This window comes from Aythya ferina, assembly GCF_964211825.1.
Source record: "Aythya ferina genome assembly, chromosome: 6".
NCBI classification, from domain to species: Eukaryota; Metazoa; Chordata; class Aves; order Anseriformes; family Anatidae; genus Aythya; species Aythya ferina.
Genome location: NC_140303.1, coordinates 17,129,344 through 17,151,029, shown reverse-complemented (window position 1 = coordinate 17,151,029; position 21,686 = coordinate 17,129,344). Strand labels below are relative to the sequence as shown.

The 21,686-nt window shown below is 37.0% G+C and overlaps 1 long non-coding RNA gene across 1 annotated transcript in view; it reads left to right on the top strand.

The window, feature by feature from the left end:
* The window catches only part of LOC311438669, a 34,619-nt gene extending 13,441 nt beyond the window's left edge, over positions 1 to 21,178 (top strand). Inside the window, exons 4-5 of the long non-coding RNA XR_014694263.1 lie at positions 13,437 to 13,612; positions 19,712 to 21,178. This is a non-coding gene — a long non-coding RNA (uncharacterized lncRNA). The remainder of the gene's footprint in view (positions 1 to 13,436; positions 13,613 to 19,711) is intronic.
* The last annotated feature ends 508 nt before the right edge of the window (positions 21,179 to 21,686 follow it).

The following is a 21,686-nucleotide window of genomic DNA, read 5'->3' as shown; positions in this document are numbered from 1 at the left end:
CAGTTTCCTAGGTGGATTCTAGGTTGTTTGTTTGATGGAAATGCATCCAAGAGCAACATTAGGTGTAAGAGGTCTGTCTGCTTTTAGGCATGTAGCTTAAATGCTTGGTTTTAGATACTTGAGTGAGGCTAGATTAAGCACTGCTGAATTTGGAGATCATAGAAATGACTATCCTACAAATATACATGCTTATTAGGCATTATAGAGCCAGCACATAAACTAAGTTGGAGTAATTAAATAAGAGGAAGGCGAAGGGGTGAAAGAAAACACCATCTGCTAACTCTCGATCAGTCACTTATAAGCAAGCTGGAGTATAATGAAGACCATTGCATTCTGATCATGAATGGATCCTTCTGCTCGCCTTGTGTTATTTTTCCTCAAAAATAGTGCATATGTTTTGTCACAGTTTGGTAAACACATGAAAAAGGGAGGAAAAAGAAAGCTAAAAAACTCTGTTGAACTGTATGAAAAGCAGCAATTTAATGCTTCATAACTTTTTAATATTTATTTTATAGGCATTTTTAATAACATTTACAATATCAATAGTTTGATTTGCAGGCTAAGGGCTTGATTATCCACTGTTAGCAGTTTCACATCATCATAAGATCATTGCATTTGACAGAGTGACTGTGATTTGTCCAGATCAACACTGATTCATGACTTTCCATTCCCAGTTATTTATAGCTGTTAACACTGATTTTATTAGCTGGCTGTTAAATGTAGGGTATTCATGGAATCTCCTCTAGGGTTGAAATAGCAATTGTTTTTTAAGTGTGTGCATTTTCCAAAATGAATGATGACTTTCTATGCTATTAATATAGAAGAATGATATAAAATGACATACCCACCTGTTAACTACTCTTAGCCAATAACATATGTTAACACAAGGCCAATATTCTTTAATAGTTACAAAATGAAAGAAATCAATATTTGGAGTAGATGCAAGTAAATGAATTATTACAAAAAGTAAGCATTGTCATGGGCATTCAAATTCTACTCCTGAAGCACTTAAGCAGACTAATGATTTTATATGAGAAGGAACATGCCACAGTGTGTGGGACAATGTGTATGAAATACACTTGTGCTTGCATGTTTTTTTTTTGGAAGAGATTATATTGAGACATGCAATCACAGATACAGTCTTTTAAGGGGACTTTAAAGGCAAGGAACTCTCACCCACACCTGTGGTAAGGTCCAGCGATGTTAGTTCAGTTCAGCTATGTAACTGAGAGAGAGTCTGAAGAATCTTTTCAGAAATTGTGAGGTTTGTTACGTTGAATAATGTTGAAAATTCAGTGTCCCTAATAAAGGATTTCTCTCTCTCTTTTTTTTTTTTTTTTTTTTTTTTTTAAATCTGGAGGACCTTTTAATCAGATCTCGTCAAAAAATAAAAACCTCTAATTGTGACAGGAATTATCTATTTTCATTGCAAATTTCATTTGAATGGAATTTTGAAAACTAGCTCATCATTAGGTCATTTAGAATGAAAATACTGCATGCCATTTTCACTTTTGGAAGTTGATTTTGTTCTCCGCTTATGCTCATACTGTACCTCTTCTGACATTGCCAGAATATAGTATGATGAATAGCAGTGTGGGATCAGTGTCAGATTCCTCATTGTTTATCTTTGGGTCTGGAGTTAGCAACAATCAAGTCCTTGTTCTTATGAAGTCTATCAAAGCACCCCTTTGCAGGGAAGGCAGACTCCTACAACTGTGGAAGGTCCAATTATGCCTTTGTGTAATGGGGCTGTACAAACTGAGGCTGACAAACTGCAGTGAAAACATGCTTGGGGGAAATGTCCAGTCTGCCCCTAAAATGCATATATTTTCCTGCTCACAACTTCTTGAGGAAAGACAATGTGTTACTTAAAAGTAAGGAAAATAAATCCAAAACATGGTGTATGTCCACGAGGCATTAATTAGGACTTCAAAGTACTTGAAACACTTGACTTGGCGTTAAGAAGAATTTATATGATAACCGTTATGTTTTGCTGCTTGCAAGTGCTCTTCTTTTGGCCTAATTTCTGTTAATGACCTTTGACTGTGAAAAGCAAACTTAAGAGGCACAGATACAATTGTGCTTGAGATGTGCTATTAATGCTCTCATTAGAGTCAGTATGTTTGTTTCTTTGCCAGCTCTTAGAATGCTTTTAAAGTTATGTCCCTGGAGATTACAAAGTCATTTCAGTGCATCTCAAATTGGTTTTAAGGCTGTTAAGGCTGGAGGATTAAAGCACGACACTTGTTTGATTGCATTTCAGCCCAACAAACCAGGACAGATCATGCTCACATATGATCAGAAGCATGTATGCCTCTCTGTGCACTCATGTAAAATTGGAAACTCCAAAACAGAGAAAAGAAAAAGTCCACCTAGAGAGCTTAAGGGAATGACTTTCTCTAACAGCTAATTCTTGTTTCTGAAATTGTATTGCCCCCTTTACACTCAGGGTAGCATAGTTATCACCAGATATATTTTTTTCAACTGACAGGGCTCTCTGAGAACCCTTTCCCTAGCTCCAAAATTATTTGCCTTGCAACATCCACAAAAAGAAATGAAAAGCACTACAGGGCTCTTTAAACATGAGTCTTGGGGAGCTGCTCTCTAATCTGCAAAGTACAGTAGGAGAATGTCAGAGCTACATGATGATAAATGTGCAGGGGCTGTCTCTTGTTTTATCATAAAGGTTTCTTTTTTCCCTATATTTAACTTACATCATATAGTCATCAAGGGTGAGTGGGTGCTGTGGAAGAACTATGTGGGAGCAAATTCCATAGCTAAACTCTTGGGCAGCTTATAACTTAATACAGAAAACGTATCTTTGCTGTGATTGTACTGTATCGCTGGAGTTATTTTAGCTTAGCTGAATGCTACAGTGAATTTTCTGTTGCAAAATAACCTCCCACTTGCCTATTTGACATCCAGAAACTTGAAGGGGGTAAGTTGCTGCCTTATGTCATAGTCAATTACTTTTTAAAAGACAATTTTACCAGTTGGCACCCAGCTAACTGACCGTAGCTGCCCTTTCCTTGGAGGCAGTCTCCCTAGATCAGTTCTGAAGTACACGGGGGAAGTATGTGCACTGTATCTGTGAGAAATAAATAGACATCTCCACTTAAGGAATAATCTGATTTATCCTGTTTTTCTTATGCTGATATACATAAAGGCAGGAATAGGAGGTTTGTAGCTACCCCTTGTTTCACCACAGAGCTCCTGTTATGCTCCCATTTCTATTAAAAATTGGAGGGAGGGAGGGAGGGAGGGAGGGAGGGAGGGAGGGAGGGAGGGAGGGGGAAGTATATTTTGGCATCATGAAACACACCATTACTTGCATATCATTTCAAAGCAGAGGAACCATGGTCTCTGTCACACATTTGTTACTGGGAGAAAAAGATAGGAGTCATAGCGTAGTCAGCCAGGCCACAACAGTGATAATACAAAGCTCTCTTGCCCTTAATATTTAAAAGACCAAGAATATTCTAGAAACTGAAAAGGAACAAATCGGCTGAGTGTGGTTTAACTGACCAGGAAGAGGGACAGGAAGATGATGCAGCCCAGTAAATGGGATCTTCCTGATAAAATAAATGAATAAACTGCTCTTTCAGAGGAATCATAGAATCATTCAGGTTGGAGAAGACCCTCCCAAGATCATCCAGTCCAACCTTTATCCTAGTACTAAAGTCCATCACTAAACTAAGCTCCAAATCTACACATTTCTTGAAAACCTCCAGGGATGGTGACTCAACCACTTCCCTGGGCAGCCTACTCCAAAGCTGCACAACCCTTTCATTAACAAAATGTCTCCTAATATCCAACCTAAACTCTCCCTGGTGCAACTTGAGGCTATTTTGCCTCATCTCAAATGTAGGTGACATTGTTTCTGTTTTTAACAGGAACACGAGGCATTTCACCACTGTGTATTCTTTCCTCGACAGTATTGGTCTAAATAACTGTTATGCACTGAGGTTTGAGATGCGTTTATTGATGTTGTGCTTCTTTAATAGTCCATGTCCTCCCCTAATTCAAATCCATTTGTTCTCCTTTGCATAAGTATCTAGTATGCTTTATAGAAAATCAGTCTTGTTCTAGAAGAAAACAATTGTTACGTTCTGTTCAAAGAAAAGAATTATGGAATTTTTTTTTTTTTGAAAAGCAACTATTGCTACATGTGGAAAAATGCAGAAAAACAGAGTACTTCTTTTCTTTCCTGTCTTTTAGGGAATGGTATGGACTATTCAGACTATATAATATTTAGTTAGGTGAGGAACATTAACAATTAACCTTTTTCTTGTATGTAATTGATGTAGCAGTTAGCAATGAGTACTCAAATAAATTTGCTTGCAGGAAATCATCCCCTTTCCTCCTTTTTATTCTAATAAAGGGTCGAGGTTTAACTATCCCTAAGTAGACCAGATTTAGAGCCAGCATCCTCTGTAACCTGACTTACACACATTTTCATTTTACTAACTCTCATAAATGGTTTATATTAAAGAAACTGAACTATGGAATTTCAAGTGTTTTTGTCCTACCAGGTGTTAGTAGATCAAAAATGAAAAATAAAAGCATGAAAAAAAATTGAAGAGAGCTCCACAGGTGTTTTGGATCTGTAACCAGACAACCTTGGACTGTATTTTTGAAACTGAAAGGAGGAGCTCAACACAATGAGTTACAATGAGTCTCCTCTTGATGTTAATGGATACTCCCTTTCCTTTCAACATCTGCAGAGGACTGCTGATTAACATCTGCTTGTTAAATTCATAAGAAATGCACACATGGTCCATCTAGCTTAGTCATCTGTTTCAAACAGAGGCAATGGGAGATTGCAATGGAATTTAGGCAATGGGAATTTAGGATTTAACTAGTTAATTATTTAAAGGTAGAACTCAAGCCTGGCCTGTTTGCGATGTAGTCTGTCAGTATTCTCCAGCAACCAGAACCGTTGTTGTCAGGGATATTAGGAAGTACGCTCCTCCTGAGAACTTCTACTATTCAGCTGTTGACTTGCTGTTGATGAATTTATCTCATTCTTTTTTCATCCTGCTAACAGTTTCTGCCTTTCTGTGGCAAAAAGTTCCAGAAATTCATTATCTGCTGCATGAAGGAGTTTCTTTTTTCTGTTTACAGATCACTTTTAAGTTTCATAAAAATAATCCTATCTATTTTCCTCATTTGAATATATTACATCTTCCTACATCTTCATGCCCTGCTTCTTTCCATGCAGAAGTGCTGTTTAGATGCACGAAGGACACACACTGCTCATTTTTCAGGTTACTCATCTCTGTATTGCAAATTTCAGCATTTGTTTTACCTAATCCTCAGATGCCATGCACACTTCTGAATGATTAAGCTGCAAATGTGATGGACAGATTTTATTTTCTCAGAATTTGAAATACTGTAGGTGCTCTGAACATAGACTGGTCCTACTGATGAGGAACAAAGGTGGTTCTGTGGTTTCAGACTAGAGGTGTATATTTGCTGCCTCTCATAAACATATTATACATGGCTTGCAGCAAGAATTTTTATTTCATAAAAAAAAAAAAAAAAAAGTCTTTTCATATATAGAAAAAAGTAGATGTAGGCTGCTAGCACAGAAAGATTCCTGTGCAATTTGGTATATAAACAGTTGCTTTACCTACTTGCTCCTCTCCACCTCACCAATTAAGAGTTTAAATAAACCTAGAAAGTGAATCCCTGCTGCAAGGCAAACATACACAGACAGAAGATTAAGAAAAATAATGAACAAAATAGACCAAGTATTTTTATCAAAGGATTTTACACGGAGATGTAAAAAGGAAGCAAAATGTGATGAAGATAGCTGTGCATCAGTGGGAAGGTAAAAGTTTTATCTACTTAAGTTTTCACAATCTATCTTTGACCTGTTTGAGTCAGAAATATAACACGCTGTGACCTCCACTGTTTCCCAGGGGAGTCTTCTGTACACCACAATTCCCCTACTGTTCTTAACATAAGGGACTTCTCATGAGCAAAGATGTAAGCTTGTTTAGTGTAGTCAAAGACTATATAAAATGACTTAATCCCATAGGAACTGTGCAGATACATTGTCTGTGAAAAAAATCCAAGCTTCTCCTTCACAAACAAAAGATCATGAGCCATCCTGTGCAAGCAGGAACAAGGAGACTGTCAGTTATATGTTATGGTGGTTTTTGTTTGTTTGTTTGTTTGTTTTTCCTATCTATGGGATTGCATGGAGAAGATCTGTAACTCTTAGAAGGCCCCTTTGAGATGCATCTCAGAAGTGGTGTAGACACAGGTAGTTTTCAATAAGTGTGAGCATCTATTTTTGACTTAGAGGTTGGGTTAACTCCACTGGGAGCTGATGGCAGCATGCAATAAATAGGAAGACAAACACTTAGGGACTTAAAGCTCCTATAAAAATCAGTGGGAATTATATGAATCCTGTAGGCTATTCAAGATACGTACACAATTTCAGACCATTTCCACCTCCCCAAACGATTTTGAATCCTGCACTTAAAAGCCCTGCACTATACAAGACAAAATCCTGAGGTCTAACATTTAAAATGTTTACACAGAAATATATGGAAAGATAAACAAGCTTTTAAACATGTGTAAGTAAACCACTTAAATCTCTTTCTATTCACCTTAATTTCACCTTTTTATTCACCTTAAAAACACTTAATGTGGATGAGAATATACATACACTAGAAGTTTAGGTAATGTAACTGACTTTAACTGCCACCTTTAGTCGCTTCAAGTGAATCTTTTTGTGTGAAAACAAGCCCTGAATTTTAACTGATACATGCAAGGCTGCCCTGTGAATCACTTGCCTGACCGTTGGAAAGCCTGAGAGCAGATGAAAGTATGTTAAAATAAATGAGCTAAAAAGAATACCTACTTATTATTAGAAATAGTTAGGATGTACTCCTCATGGTATTCCAGATACAAGTTTACTATCACTGTATTGATGGTTTTCAAAGTCATTCTGGTGTTCTGTGTCATATCTTATTTTTATAATGATATGCTTTTTAATATTATTTTCATTTTCTATCTAAAAGTAATGCACTTAAATATCAGACAAGAATATTTTCAGAAAGCATACACTGCTATTTAATTTTTGTTTTTGTATACCTCTAATGCAACATTTTGCAAGAAAATTTCATCTCTGATAAACTTACATAGAAATGGGAAAATTCACTGAAAATAGCAACACTATGCAGCGTTGCATGAGAGTGCAGGGTTGAACAGGGTGACCTGCTGTGATCTCTAAACTCAGGGGAGTGGGATTTCTTAAAAGGATGTGTAACCGAAGCCTCATCTGTGTTTAATTAACAGTTACAGAAGTCAGGGAACTTTGTGAAATATATTCTCATTTAGTTAATGCTTTGTATGGTAAAGATGTACATTTTAATGACAATGAGTGATAATAAAGTATTAATTTAAAAAAACATATGAACTAAATGAAGTTAACATTGTTTCACTCATAATTTACACATATTATTAGAAGTAGCCATACTAGGTTCATATTTAATATCTCGAATATTTCAAGAAAAAAATAGGTACAAGTACCTTTTATCATAAGAAAACAGAAAAGCTGATTTTAAGTATTCCTTTTCAAGTTTTTCATGATTTTAATACGCCATAGCACATTCCAGAGTTCCTCTTTTTTAAGTCTACCACATAGTCACATAGAAAAAAAAATCATACATAGCAAAAATCAGTCTGTATTTTTTGGTGGCATACAGAGCTATGCTCCTCCTTTGTAGAGCTGTGTCTTAGTCAGTATTTCTGAGGGAGCTTTGTGATATCATTAAAACAATAGAAAAATTACAGAACTATTTCAAGAGTCTTTGCATTTTCTTCCATATTGATATTGCAGCTGGTAAACACTAAACTAAGTATGAGATACCTGCCAAAAAAAAAGATGTGATCTCACTGCTGGTCTTAGAGATGGTTTCCAGCTGATGTTCTCAGCATTGTTGCCTTATACTAACAAAAGCAAAACAAACAAATGGAGACTAAAATGACAAAAGTCATTATTTAAAAGTCACATCTATAATAAAAATTAAAGTACTGGTATAGTCTTATGGTCAGGTACAAATTGTAAATGGTAAGAAATATCTGTAAAGTTATAGTATGAATCACGTACTAAATGCTCCAGTTTTTTGTTAGTTTATGGTTCAAATTGGAAGTATTATTGTATGTGATAACCATGCAAAAAAAAAAAAAAGGGCTAATTCTTTTTTTCCTGAATGCACCACAAGACTGTACTACTGTAACATGTTATTTGATATGGCCTGGGCTCCAAGCTTGCCATTCTCACCCAAACTGAGAACTACAAGGCCTGAGCTGAGTTCCTTTAAATAGTTTCCTCTAGATTTAGTGAACTTTTAATCAGATCCTTGGATCAGAACATTATGATAACTGTCACCACCTGCCTTCTCAAAAGAAATAGGATATTCGAAGTGAGTTTACATACGCACCAGTTTTCAGTGGGTCTGTGCACAGTTTATGAACACTAAAGAGTTCAGATTGCAAATTCTAAGATCATTCCAAGGGTTTAGATGGTTAAAATTTATTTTTAATAGAGTAACTTCAAGGGATATCAACTAAAATATCTTATTTTTTTATTTTTTTTCCTTTTCACATGCTTATTTTTGTTTTGTCTTTCATTTTCCCAAGTGTAAGGTTATATTGTGGAAATTAAAGGGAAGCACTTTCCCTGTATTATCCACTTGATAGTACTTGATTTTACTTTGTTTCAGCTGTTTCCCATCCTTATAGTGAAATGTTTCTTCTGTTCTGTTGTTATTGTTGTTGTTTATTTGTTGTTTTGTTTTTAAACTTCTTTTTTCCACAGCAACAAAGGCAGTGAAGAAGTATAAAAATAGGGCAAGATCTAATTGCAACAAAACCCCAGAAGTATTATAAATTGCTAAAGAATTCCAAAAGCCTAAAAAACTCTCTCCTGCAGCTCCACAGACTGGCTTCTTATAAGAGCAATAGAACATGTTGACTTTGGTGGAAGTTTATTGAACATACCAATTGCTGCAAAGTTTGTCTCATTGCTAACTGGGGAGGCAGATATATTTAAAAGGTGGTGTGTTTTTTTTTTCAAGGGTGAAAATAAATAAATTCCATGAAGATGTAAAGAAAAATACTGCAACAAATATGCTACTAAAAAAAAATATGTCTGACTGGGGATTTCAAAATGTCAAACTTCATGGAAGAATTACAAAATCATGCCATGAAATTTGCATCCTTTAAGGAGCAGTGAGAAGGATGCAACATATTTATGACTCAGGATATTTACTTCTCCCAGAGGACTTGAAGGTGCAGGGGACCCCAACAGTTTACTTGAAGGCACCGTGTGCACTTCTCCTGCTGCTCTTCATGCTCTGCTCTTCTTTAGCCTAGAAAGAGGCTGAGTTCTGAGCACTGGAAATTTTCCCAAATAAAAGATGCCTTATTTATGTTCCTTGCTGTGCCTCTTTGGGCACTATCTTAGCATTACAGAAAGCCTGTATGGCATTTTAAATCACATTTAACAGCATAGTGTCAACAAAATTTTATTTAATCTCTGTTTTGCCATATGTTTTAGGTTCATGCTGCATGAAAAAATGTTGTAATGTTAATGGCAGGTACATATTGGTTAATAATTGGCACATAAGCATCCTTAAAAAATCCTTGTTGTGCATGAAATTTCAGTAAGATTGTCTTTACAGTAGACCTCTGGTGAAAAAAAATAATAATCATGTGCATAAAAATGTGCAATACATAATTTGAACTGTAAGCACTGCCAAAGTGTAGAGGAGCAAAGCATGTTTTGGCCTGGGCAGTTACATGGAGAATGACTGGTTCTGTTAAACAAGTCTGTAAGCAATCACTGAAGTAAGTTGGTAGTTGTATTAACAGTTTAAGTTCATCCAGAACAGAAATTCATAGTGTACCCTTGAGAAGAATAAAAGAATGTTTAACATCAATGCATAACCATGTTTGCATTCATATGAATGAGTTTCATTGTTTCCATTAGCAGAAGCAGGAACAGACTGGGCATTTTAAATTCCTTTGATCAAAGTATATAAACAAGCCATGTTAAAATTATCCCGAGAGTCCTGAGTCTAGTCAAAAGAAAATATGTAGCGAAGAAAATTTTCTTCTTTTGGCTTCGAAGAGGATGTCTTCAGAAACATTCACAGGTTTTTTTTTGTGTTGTTTTGTTTTGTTTTTATAGTCTTCACAGAAATAATAAATATCTCCTGGGCAAGTTCCCGTATAGTAAGTTATGTCCAAGATGGATATTGAGAGAAGTCCTGCTGGGGGTCACTGGGAGAAAAGGATGTTTAGATGACTCCTATCTCCCATGGATCTATTTTTAGCAGGGGCACATTTAAAATTATTTTGTGAAGGTTTTTTTTCATTATCATCTGGATACTGTGAGCTTCATTCTGAACAGAGCACAAAGAATATAGGAATGTTCTTTGATCAAAATTCTGCTTTCTCTACTCTGTATTTTCACATGATAAAGTTTTCTCCATGGCATATAGTCATAGTCTTAAAAGACTAGTCTCTAGTCTTAAAAAACACAAGGTAATTGTCATTGATCACTCAAAATGCTATGAAAAAGAGGTAAACTTGAAAGATAAACCAGATATCAGAAAATAGTGAGAAGATAGAAAATATGGCATTAATAATTATTTCAAGATACCGGTCTGCTTCCTTAGGAAATGCTTTTACTTTGGGTACCAGGGAAGGCTGGACTGGGCAAACTCTTCTGGTGTAGTATGGCCCTTAAATGTAACTACTGGAATAAACGCACAGAAATTGTACCATTTTTTAGTCCCATTAGAAAGGCTACAGAGATTTCTTGTTTTTCAAGTGTATGTTTAAACATATTAAAGATATAAACTCATGGTCTGTACCCCTTTGTACCTTCATTTGCCCTATTTTGCAGTAGTTATCTACAGTGCATGAGAAGAAAGCCAGTCAAGGCACTGGGGAAAAAAAAGAGATTTGATGAGTTCATTCTGTAATATTCAATCAGAAGATGGAAAATTGCATCTTGTGTCCTTTTATTCATTTAATCCCTGTAAAATTCTGTTCCATACCCAGTGGGGTATTTTGTTTGTGTTTTCTGTAGAACCCTGTGGGAGTATCTATCCATCGTCCAAACCCATGTACAATACATAACTTGAATAAACACAAGTTGAATTCACCAGAAGCTTTGCCAACAATACAATAAAATAACATGACACTTCTTCAGATATAGTTGCCATGTCCTATGTGTTTTCCTCTTATGATTTACCTTCTGGGAAAAGTAATATGTGATAAACTTGTTGCAGGTGGTAATAAATTAGTAAATGCAGAACTGATTCAGAGCAGCCACGTCCGCCCATCGCTAGCACAGATGTTCTGCAAAAGATTTAGAGACTGCTCAGCCGGCATTCAGCCCCTGAGGTGAATTAGTTGCATGCTTGCAAGGAAAAATGGAAACAGTCCTATTTTGCATGCAGTCCCATGATTATTTGCTTTTTCCTTCCTTCACACTCCTTCACAGAGCCTCTCCCAAGTACAGTATGTCCATGTGCTTACGCTGAGGACAGTTTTTAATCTGCAACACAGTTTTGCTTCTGGTGCGTAATCTTCCTTTAAACCATCTTGTAGTATCTTTACTTGGACTTCTAATAATTTCAGTAAATGTACTCACTAGAAATGTACTCATCAGAAAGTACTTGTTTTTCTAAGAATTGTTACTAGATTAGAGCAGCACAACTTTTGTGGTCAGAAGGGCTGGTTGTTCTATCAGGTTATACTTATCCTATTATAAATCCAGGATTATAGTTACAGGTAAGGATCACCAGACTGTTCTTATGCTTAACTCTCACTGCTCCTTTGCTTAAGGAGGACCTCTGTTAGTATAATTTTTGAGAATGGTGGCTATTTCAGATATGACGCAACACAGCCTTGTCAATCTTACTGGTGTTTACTATATTATTCTTTTTCTTGGCACTGGCCTTTAATCTCAGAAATCTCATTTAGAATCCAAACAGACTGAGAAAGGTCTGTCTGGGCTCTCCTATGACAGCTGAAAAAGGTTAGATGTAATGTACTCAGATAGGTTCAGCAAAGCTGTCCCTCTCTAAATTCAAATAATTAATCTTTTCCAGATTGGCAGTAATTCAACAGTGAATACATAGAAGCTCAAGCTTTGATATTCATGTGGCTCTTCAGCACTTCAGGATAATATATTACTAGGTTAAGGCACATTGAAGATGAATATTTCTGTCCTTACAGTGTCCTTTCCCTCATGTTGTCCTATCTTTAAACTAAAAATACAATGGTGACAGATAATGCTTACAACTGGATGTTGAACTTGCCTCACAATGTCAGTGGCATTTCTATTAATGGCAGACAGCAACCTTGCTGATCAAATGAATAAAGGGTACATTGCCTGGTGGAAATGGTGAATAACCTAAAAACACACAGCCTGGCACCAGTCACACCCACTGGGAATTTGGAGTCCCCATGAATGACTTTTTCATCTCTGTTCTCAGAGGACACTATGCCATAGTGCTTGTAAGCTCATACAGAGGCTAACCTGACTTTACTGCTTGCTGTAGCGATGAATTAAGGTCCCGATCCGCACAGGTATATGGGTGCTCTGAGTGTCTTCTACTTTAATTTCAGTTCTTCGACCTTCTTTGCTGAGTGTATTTGAGTAACTTTGTAGATGTGCACTAACTTCACTTAATGCAGGATCAATTCTAAAATTACTGTTTTATTTGTTATACATGATTTTAAAACACCTCCATAATTGCTGTGAACTAGCTTTGTATCTTTAATAACAGAAGCATCAAAACCAAGCAACAACACCAAAAATTTGAAAGTAGTTGCATCACATCTTGGTCTCATGGTGTAAAATACCTCACCGTAGATTTACAAAGGCATGAATAAATCCTGCAAATGCAAGTTTTGCTCTTGTAAGACCTCACAGCATAAATGCACATACAGCGACTGCTCAGCCTGCTGCTGGATTTATATTTTTTGATACTTCCCAGCCAGGGAACCACAGCTCTAGAGCATCCTCAAAGAGTCACTGTGATGCTTGGAGTCAAAAACAAAGAAAGAGCACGCTTGTTGTGGGGACACGGAAACCTCTTCTAGGTCTGTATGTTCTCTGCTTCCCAGTACAGCTCTGTATAGATGCAATCTGCAATGTTCTGCGATCTGTGCAAAACATTGATTTATTTTGTTGTTTGTTTGTTTTTGCAGTTCAGGTGCTATTCCCTTACACAACTGAGCAAGCTAAACCATGTTAAATTCTGAGGAAGATTTACCATCAACCACAGAAACAATTCTTTTCATACCTCAGTTTTTTAGTAGCATTGCATGCTGTGAGAGTCCACAAGGAGAGGTACTTATTGAGTTGTGTCCTGACAAATGTCACCTCTGCTTAGCAGGTGTCATCAGTGATGAAGTTACCTGGTACGTTACCTTCTAGTGTGCACAGTGAACTGCTGGATGCTTCAATGGAAAAGGAGCCTGACTCCTCATTTAGCACCAGCTATAGGAATGCTCAGGATTCACACTTTCATCTGGATGAACACATGGGCTATCTAACCTGTCTTTTAAAATGGTGAGTGACAGCAAATATATCACAGTCCTTGGATAACTGCCATTGCTGATAACAACACAGGTTTTATTTTGGTCCAAGCTGTTCTAGCTTTAACGTTAGCTCTCTGCATCTGCTCCTTCCTACTTGGTATTTGCCTGTAGCACACTGACAGCATCTACAGATGTGAGCTCATATTTGCAAGTATGAGACTCCTACCCATTTTCTCTTGCTTTATACTTCCATACTCCGGCTGAAAAATGTTGTCATAAGCCCCCTTCACTTTTATTCAAGCAATCCTATTCTCAAACAGGTGTAAGGCACCAACACCTTTTTCTATGCTGAAATGGTCTGTCAAGTTAAGAGGAGCCCAATTCTAAGCAAACCTCCTACTACATGATCACAATTGAGGTGACTACCAGTGGTGTGTCCTCATTACCAGAAAGCTGAGGAGATCAGCGTCCAGTATAGAGACTTTTCTGAGGTGCAACCAACAGAGAGAAGCATCTCAAAAGCATCTGACTGGAGCTTCCAGCTTCTGCTGAAGCAGTGTTGTGCAGGCAGTGGGATTTGAGAGCCTTCACACCCCACTCCCCCCAAGAAGATGACTTTTTCATGTGCTGTAGGAGTGCAAACTAAGCTGGCCTGAGCACCAAAATGTCTTGCTGTCTGTGATATAGTGTAGTGATGCTAAAATTGCACATAATTTAATATGGCAGACAGCTTCTGATTCACAGCTGAACAGATCCACAAAGAATCATATTATTACGCACAGAGGAAACCATGTATGATATGAATGTGATCTGACACAACTGACAAAACCAGACCATATGTATCAAGCTAATCATGCAGACAACAAATTGGGCAGTTTTCAGAGAACAGGTTTTTGATGTTTAGTTATTTTCCACAATAAGACATAAAAGCCTTTTTTTTTTCTGTTGTTTTGACCTTTTGCCCCTGCACTGAAAGTGATGGAAAAAATCTTTGATTTCACGGGTTGTTGGATCAGGCCCAGGGACCACAGTAGTGTAGCAATTTAAGTCTGAAGGGCACCATCAGAGCTGTGCGGAGGCAGTGGGTTAGGACAGTTGAAGAGATTAATAACAGAGCTGAGATTCATAGGGAGAATCACCAATGTGAAGCTCGCCAGGACCTTCTCCCACTGAGTATACCTCTGTTTAGCAAGATCAATCACTCACTTCCACATCAACCAGATTTTTCCAAGATTAGGAAGATAGTAATAATAAATAATTAGCATTTACATCACACCTTTCATCTTCAAAGCATCTTACAAACATTCACTAATTAATCCTCACAACAGCCTCATGAGTTTGGAATTTTCATCCCACTTTTACAGCATTCATTAAGGACTCAAAATCTACAAAGTAAAAGAAAAAAGGAAAAAGAAAAAAAAATGTAGCAATGCCCAAGCTCCCCGTTCCTGACTATATGAATGTTTACTGTCCACCAGTACGTGGGAAAATGTACAAATGCACTGTGTCTTGGGAACACTTCTTTCCCAGTAATTCTTGCATTCTGTGAAAGGTAAATACATATGTATCATAAGCTCATGAATGAAACATAGGGTAAAGTAAACCCTATTATTTTAAGAGTCTTTGAGATTGTAAAAAGTATTAAATACATGAATTCTGAAACAATTACACAATTATTTAATCTTTTACCAGTTACTCTAAGCATCAATTATGCTTTCCTATTATAGATCCCTGAAATATCAAGAGAACCTTTGCAAGTATCTATTAACTATCTATTTGTTGGATGAGTGCTGGGAACATAAATGCAGTGGTCTTAAGAGACAGTAAAGCAGCTGTGTTTCTCAAAGCAGCTAAAAGGACTCATGAAATATTGCTTGCAGTATCTTTTATATCCAGTTTTACATTCATTCTGTGCAAGAAGAAGCTACTAATGGGGAAAGGAGGAAATGTTAATGAATTCCATCCCTACCTCTTAATGCAGGTTACTTAGAAACAAATGGTATCTTTAAATCTTCTAGTTAGTATGCAGCATGGAGAACAAGTTATAGCAAAAGATAAAAAACTGCACAGAACTACAATAATGGTGTCTCCCTGCTCCCTATTGTGTGTAAATTGGAATAGATCAACTGAAGTAGATGGAGCTCAGCTGATTCATGTGAGGCAAAAATGCGGTGTGACTTTGTGGTTTATAGACCCCCTTTGTCTTAGAGAGTCTCTCCAATAAGCAGCTCTGCATTTTTCCAAATGACAAAGAATGTGCTGAGAAACTGCTAAACAGAAAGCCAGTTTGGCTTTGCAGTTGTTTCTTAGATCTTCATTTTACCTGTGGTCAGAAGAGGAAAGCTAAACAGGTAGCTTCTTTTTTGTTTCAGAAGAGGTAGGATCATGTACTTCTGCAGTATTCACACAAAGAAAATTGCTGCTACTTCAAGGTGAATATAGTTTCATTTAGCAGGTTACAAAGCTTCTTTTCTTGCACTGAAACCTAAAAAGAAAATCTCATTCTTGGGAAACACATTGAAATATTTTTTTTTTACTTTGTATTCTGTTTCTACAGAGGCAGTTGATGAACTGTTTAAGCTAGTGGCTTTTATATTAAAAATTGTTATAAAGTATGGCTACAAAAATGAAATGTTATTCACTGAATAGCTGTATCAGCTCAGATTGTGTTGGAGGTGTCTGGGGCTGTGTTGGTAAAAGCTAGTTTCTGAGCTGAATGTTAACTATCTCCAGAAATATCTAATCCCTTTTGTCATCTGTCCTCTGTTGGAAGTTATAAAGCTTTATAAATCTGCTGAGTTCTGCAACTGACTCCTCTCCCTGCTTCCTTGCCTATCTGCTTAGGTTCAAACCTGTAAATCTCCACTTCCCTGCTCTCTGACCTCACCCTTGGATCTGCCTGTTCCTTGCCTATTGCCCACCTCCTGTGCTCTTCCCTCTATATATGCCAGCTGCCAATTCTAACCCACTTCCTTTCCAATTCATTGCACATAGCGCTGTTCCAGGCTTTTTCTGGTTTGATGCTGTATTTTGGTTTTGTTGTTGTCGTTGTTGTTGTTGTTGTTTTGGGGAGGAGGTGTTGCGTTTGTTTGTTTCTTGGAGCCAGGGGAGTGGCACAGATGAGTTCACCATCATGTAATGTCATACGATACTTCACCTTACTCAGGAGACATTCTGGGTCATGTCATGTTACACAGTGCCAGAAGCTCATTAGAAGTTGCTGGAGCCCAGTCTGAGTGACCAGTTAATGCTCACCCACCCTGTATCCTATCAACGTGAGAATGCTGATGCAGAATGTAAGGGATAAAATTCCCCTGTGCCAGATCTTTCTTAGAAGCTCAACTTTTTTTCAACATCAACACAGTTCATCTGTGGTGAGATACGGCATTAGACCACTGACCGCACATACATGTAGTACTGAAAGCACTATATCCATACACATACGTTTATAGTCTGTACATGCAGCATGCATAATGAGACGTATACACTCTGCTATTCTGAATTACAAAGATTTTATAAATGGATAACTGGACAGCAGAAAATTGCTAACTCAAATAGCAAGAGATGACAGGAAAGCAAGTTTGCTGGGCTTCCTGGAACACCTCTTGGCATATCCTACTGTATATTGTACCTATGGGTAAACAAGGGGATGCTTCACTGATGGAAAGAGGACAGAGATGGAGTCTTCCAAGGAAGTTTGAAAGATGTAATTGAATTTCAAAGAAATCTCTAGGAAATCACCCTAGATATAGATGTCAAGTGTTAGGACAATTGTAATATTAATAAAATGCATATATTTGGTTATTATATATATATTAGCATTAGCTTTGGTCCTAAGAAATGTTTACTATCATAATCAAAAATACAGTAACAGAACAAAACCATGCACATTTTATCTCTAGGACAAACCCAGCATTAAACTCTGGATACTTTTAAAAGAAGATGTAAACTTTGGAACCATGTAAGGAAATAGCTCTTTTCCTTTCAGTGCTGACCAGTATTATATTTGTGCTGTGCCAATCAGAAAGATGTAATTATGAGATGTGCCTGCTTGATTACCCTCCAGGAATCACATATTCCCCTAGAGGAATCCTCTCCTCTCTTCCTCTCCTACGAGGACCTCTCACTTCAGGTTATGGGATATGACTGGGTGTCATGAATCCACTGAATCCCAGGCTTTCACTTTTTGGGGGGCTTGAGTGGGCAATGCGGATGGCCAGGAGCTAGAGGTGGATAAAAGTGACTGCCCTGTGTATCAGCCAGAACTTCATAGTGAGTGTAGGTTTGTGGTTAAGGTCAAGAAGCCAGACAAAAATGGACTATAAAACAGGGACTAAATGAAAACAAGCTATTTTTAAAAAAATATTATTATTCAGAACAATAAAATGATTCCAAATATACTGAAGAACAGTTGCATTGTTCCTCAAGCACTAAGGAGAAATTAATTAACACCTTTGTAGTGAACTTCGCTTGAGTTTGAGGTTTCAAAATCTGGAAGGTGAGTGTGGTTTTGAGATTGATCATAATCATTTTACAAGTTTATTCATTTTTCCCAACCCAGAGATTTTCTCTCAGAAATATTATTGCTCCATTTTGTCACACTTAAATTAGTCTTCATTTTGTGAATTTCTTCACTAAAGCAATTTGGATGGTTTGTATTCAGCTGCATAATTCATTTTGAACAATACACAGGTAATGGAGCAAAAGATGTATAAGGTAAAAAACATGTGCTGAACATATGTACCCCTGTGATGCATGCCAAACTTAATTAAAAATCTGACCCTAATTTGCTGTGGGATCTAGATAGCGTACTGCTTTGTCCAGATGTTTTCAAAATGAGAAAAATATATTCTCTATTGTAAGTTTGTATTTTGCAGACTCTGGGAAACTATTGTCCAAGCACTATACAGTCCCTGTTCCTTAAATACAGCCACATTGTTGATGGTATAGCTTATAAAGCTCAAGTACAATTGAGGCCCTCTGAGGACTGCTCATTTTACATTAGGGAGACTCAATGTATAATGATGAAAAGAAGTCTTAACAGACCCCTCTGAGAATACAGGTTCTTAGGCTATTCAACAGGAGTCTATCAGCCTTTCTTCTAAAGTACAATGTAAGCAATAATTTCAGGTTGCCTGATATTACTTTTGTATACATCATGATAAATGCAGAAAAACATTTTATTTAATATTTGATTTTATTGTATACAGTTTATTAATATATCTGTTTCCTGCAACTATTTCAGCATACTGGTTTACTGACACTGTCCTTTATTTCTGCAGTGTAAAAGAGAGAATGATTGGAGGACTTTATAATCCAGCATATTGCTGGATGTACTCATTAAATGCAATTTTGAAATTTTATTAATAGCTATTCAAGCTACAAAAATATATGTATTTCAATGAAAAAAAAAAATCCATTTTGACATACTTATTTGCATCATTTGCAGTGGCCTACTCAAGAAGAGAAATTAACTGCAAAAATTATTCTGGGAGTTATTTAGATAAGAAGTCCGTGTTTCTTTCACATCATTAGTTATTTTTAAGATGGTTAGTTTTTGATAAAATATTAACAAAGGTGTAGTTTATAACTAATAGTATTCACTGAGCATAGTGGAATATGGAAAATTCCTGGCCCCTATGGAAATCACTGACAAAATTTGACACAGTATTTTGCATCTTTGGGGCAACAGAAGAAGAATTATCCTTACATGATCTTTAATTGGCATGCAGGTAAAAATTTTTACTAGCTAACAGAATCAACTTAATATTTAACAAATTTAATTGTTTCATTTATTATACAGCATATTTTAATGCACCTCTTTGCTGCAAAAAATGATTACTATTTAAAAATCTTAAACTACCCTATTTTTCCCCTTTGTTTATTTACCTCTCTATACTGCCAATAATATCCGATCATGCAGACTGAGTTCAGTAACAACATCCAACATTGAATGAATTATCTGAGGCCTAGCTGATAGGCTCACAAGGAGAGTAATGGATCTCATTAGTCGACGGGAGCTCCTAATCTAAGACCAAGGTCTTGCAATGTTTAGAGACAGCTGAAGTTGAGACCTCTGCTCCTTGCATGGTTCAGTACTAGCTCCATAATATCTCTGGACTTTCCACAGGTCTGGATCCAACCCCCTGACTTTGTCTTTTACTGAGGTTGTGAGCTCTTTAAAAACATCACTCTTGTCATGCTCTTGTTCAGCACTTAGCAGAAAAACACACTCTTCCCGGGCTATCTTCTGGGTGATAAAATAAGACAAATAACTGCTCCTGCATTTCTGGGGAAAGACTTCTTGCTGGAAGGGAGTTTCTCTCTGTCCCCTTTTGACTGTGTGAAGAACATCCCAGGAAGATTTTGGATGAAGTTACAGATTTTTTACAGTCACAGAAATATCATGAAAACCTACCAGATTGTAGCTTGCTAAGAATACTGCGAGCAAGAAAACAGCCTGGACTCAGACAACACTGACAGGAATAAAAACGATGTTCTCAGGGTATTAATAAACTGCAGAATTTCTCAATAGCTCTGAATAGATTTTTCTGTATATATTGTCACAGAACCTCAAATATAAAAGGACTGATTCACTAATTGTTTTCCTTCACACAATTTCTATTAACAAACACACTTTTAATATTTTCCTGTTATTTTAACCCTTATTTAACTCTTTGCCACAATGGAATTCTATGGCCTGTTGTGCTATTTCCTGGAAGACCATAAGGCTCCTTGCCACAAGCATTCTTTAATTTGTCTTCAGGGCTGACAAAAAATTGCTTCTACTGATCTGCTGTGTGTGTGTACATGAGTTCAGTGGAGACTCAGCTCAGAGGAACAATGAAGACACCGAAGGCCCAGTTACTAACAGCTGTCTGTGCAGGAATGAAAAAAATGAGGAAAAGCAAAAAGATAGCAAGAAAAAATCTCCTGGTGCCACCTGATCCTCTCACCTGATATTTCAGAACTTGCTCCCAGGAACACCACTGCTTATATTTCATCTTCTGTTAATCTGTCATTTTTCCTTCAAGTACATGTCAGGCAAGGAAAGGTAAACCTTGCTTCGAACATTTGTAAGTCAAAGGAGAACCTTTTGGACATGAAGTGCTCATAGCATAGCACCTGTGTCAGCATCAAAACCACTATCCACTGTCATGAAACAAGGCACCCCCTCGAACACTGTAGTGAGAACCTTAGTACTTCCCACCCTACAGCGCTTGGATGAAATCCTGCTCATAGCAAAGCTGGTTGAAGCAGGAAGGGGGACAGCTTTTGGACTGGGAGAACAGAGCCACACAAAGAAATGATTCTTACAGGTAACGGAGAAGACTTCTGTTGGGAGCTTTGCTACTGCCCAGCTAGATGCTCTGACTCTTTCTCAGGAGACCTGGGGATGAAAAGTGTGCACTTGCAGCTAAGCAGTATGGATAACACCTCAGCATTTCTCCATGGGTTTAATGAGAGCAGGATCCCACTTTCTTTGTGTATCAATATTTCCATGTGATGCTAATATAGGTTTGTTATCAATAAAATGATTTTTTCTTTACACATTACAAAATATTAAATAGAAATAAAATACAAAATTTGTTAAATACTCAAGCAAAACAAGATTTTTTATGAAGATAGACTTGAAACAGAACTGGTCTGGTTCATCATTAATTGTGGTTCTACGTTTTAATGCTATGCTTCTTAGTAGGTATTATTCACAGCTCAGAGTTTTAGGTGTAACCATCATAAGCTTAATGAGAACTAATATTTTTCCTGACAGAGTATTTATCCTGACAACTCTCTGAAGAGTGGTTAAGAGCAGCATAGATAAGGAGTATGGCCTGCCCTCTCAAACTGGGCGGCAGCTTCCACATGTCAGGGGTTCAGGCATTCTGGCAAGGCAACACAGAGCCAGCCAGTGCTGGTGCCTGGTGTTCTGTGCACTAATAGTAAACATCAAATTCCACTGTAATTAATGAAGATATGAAGAGGTCTCAGTGGTGAGTAACATCTAAAGTGTATAGATCTAATTATCTGTAAAAAACATTTCTCTGTCTCTTAGATGAATGCATTTTCCTTCATAGAAAGGACTATTGGATTCTTTCACATAGTAA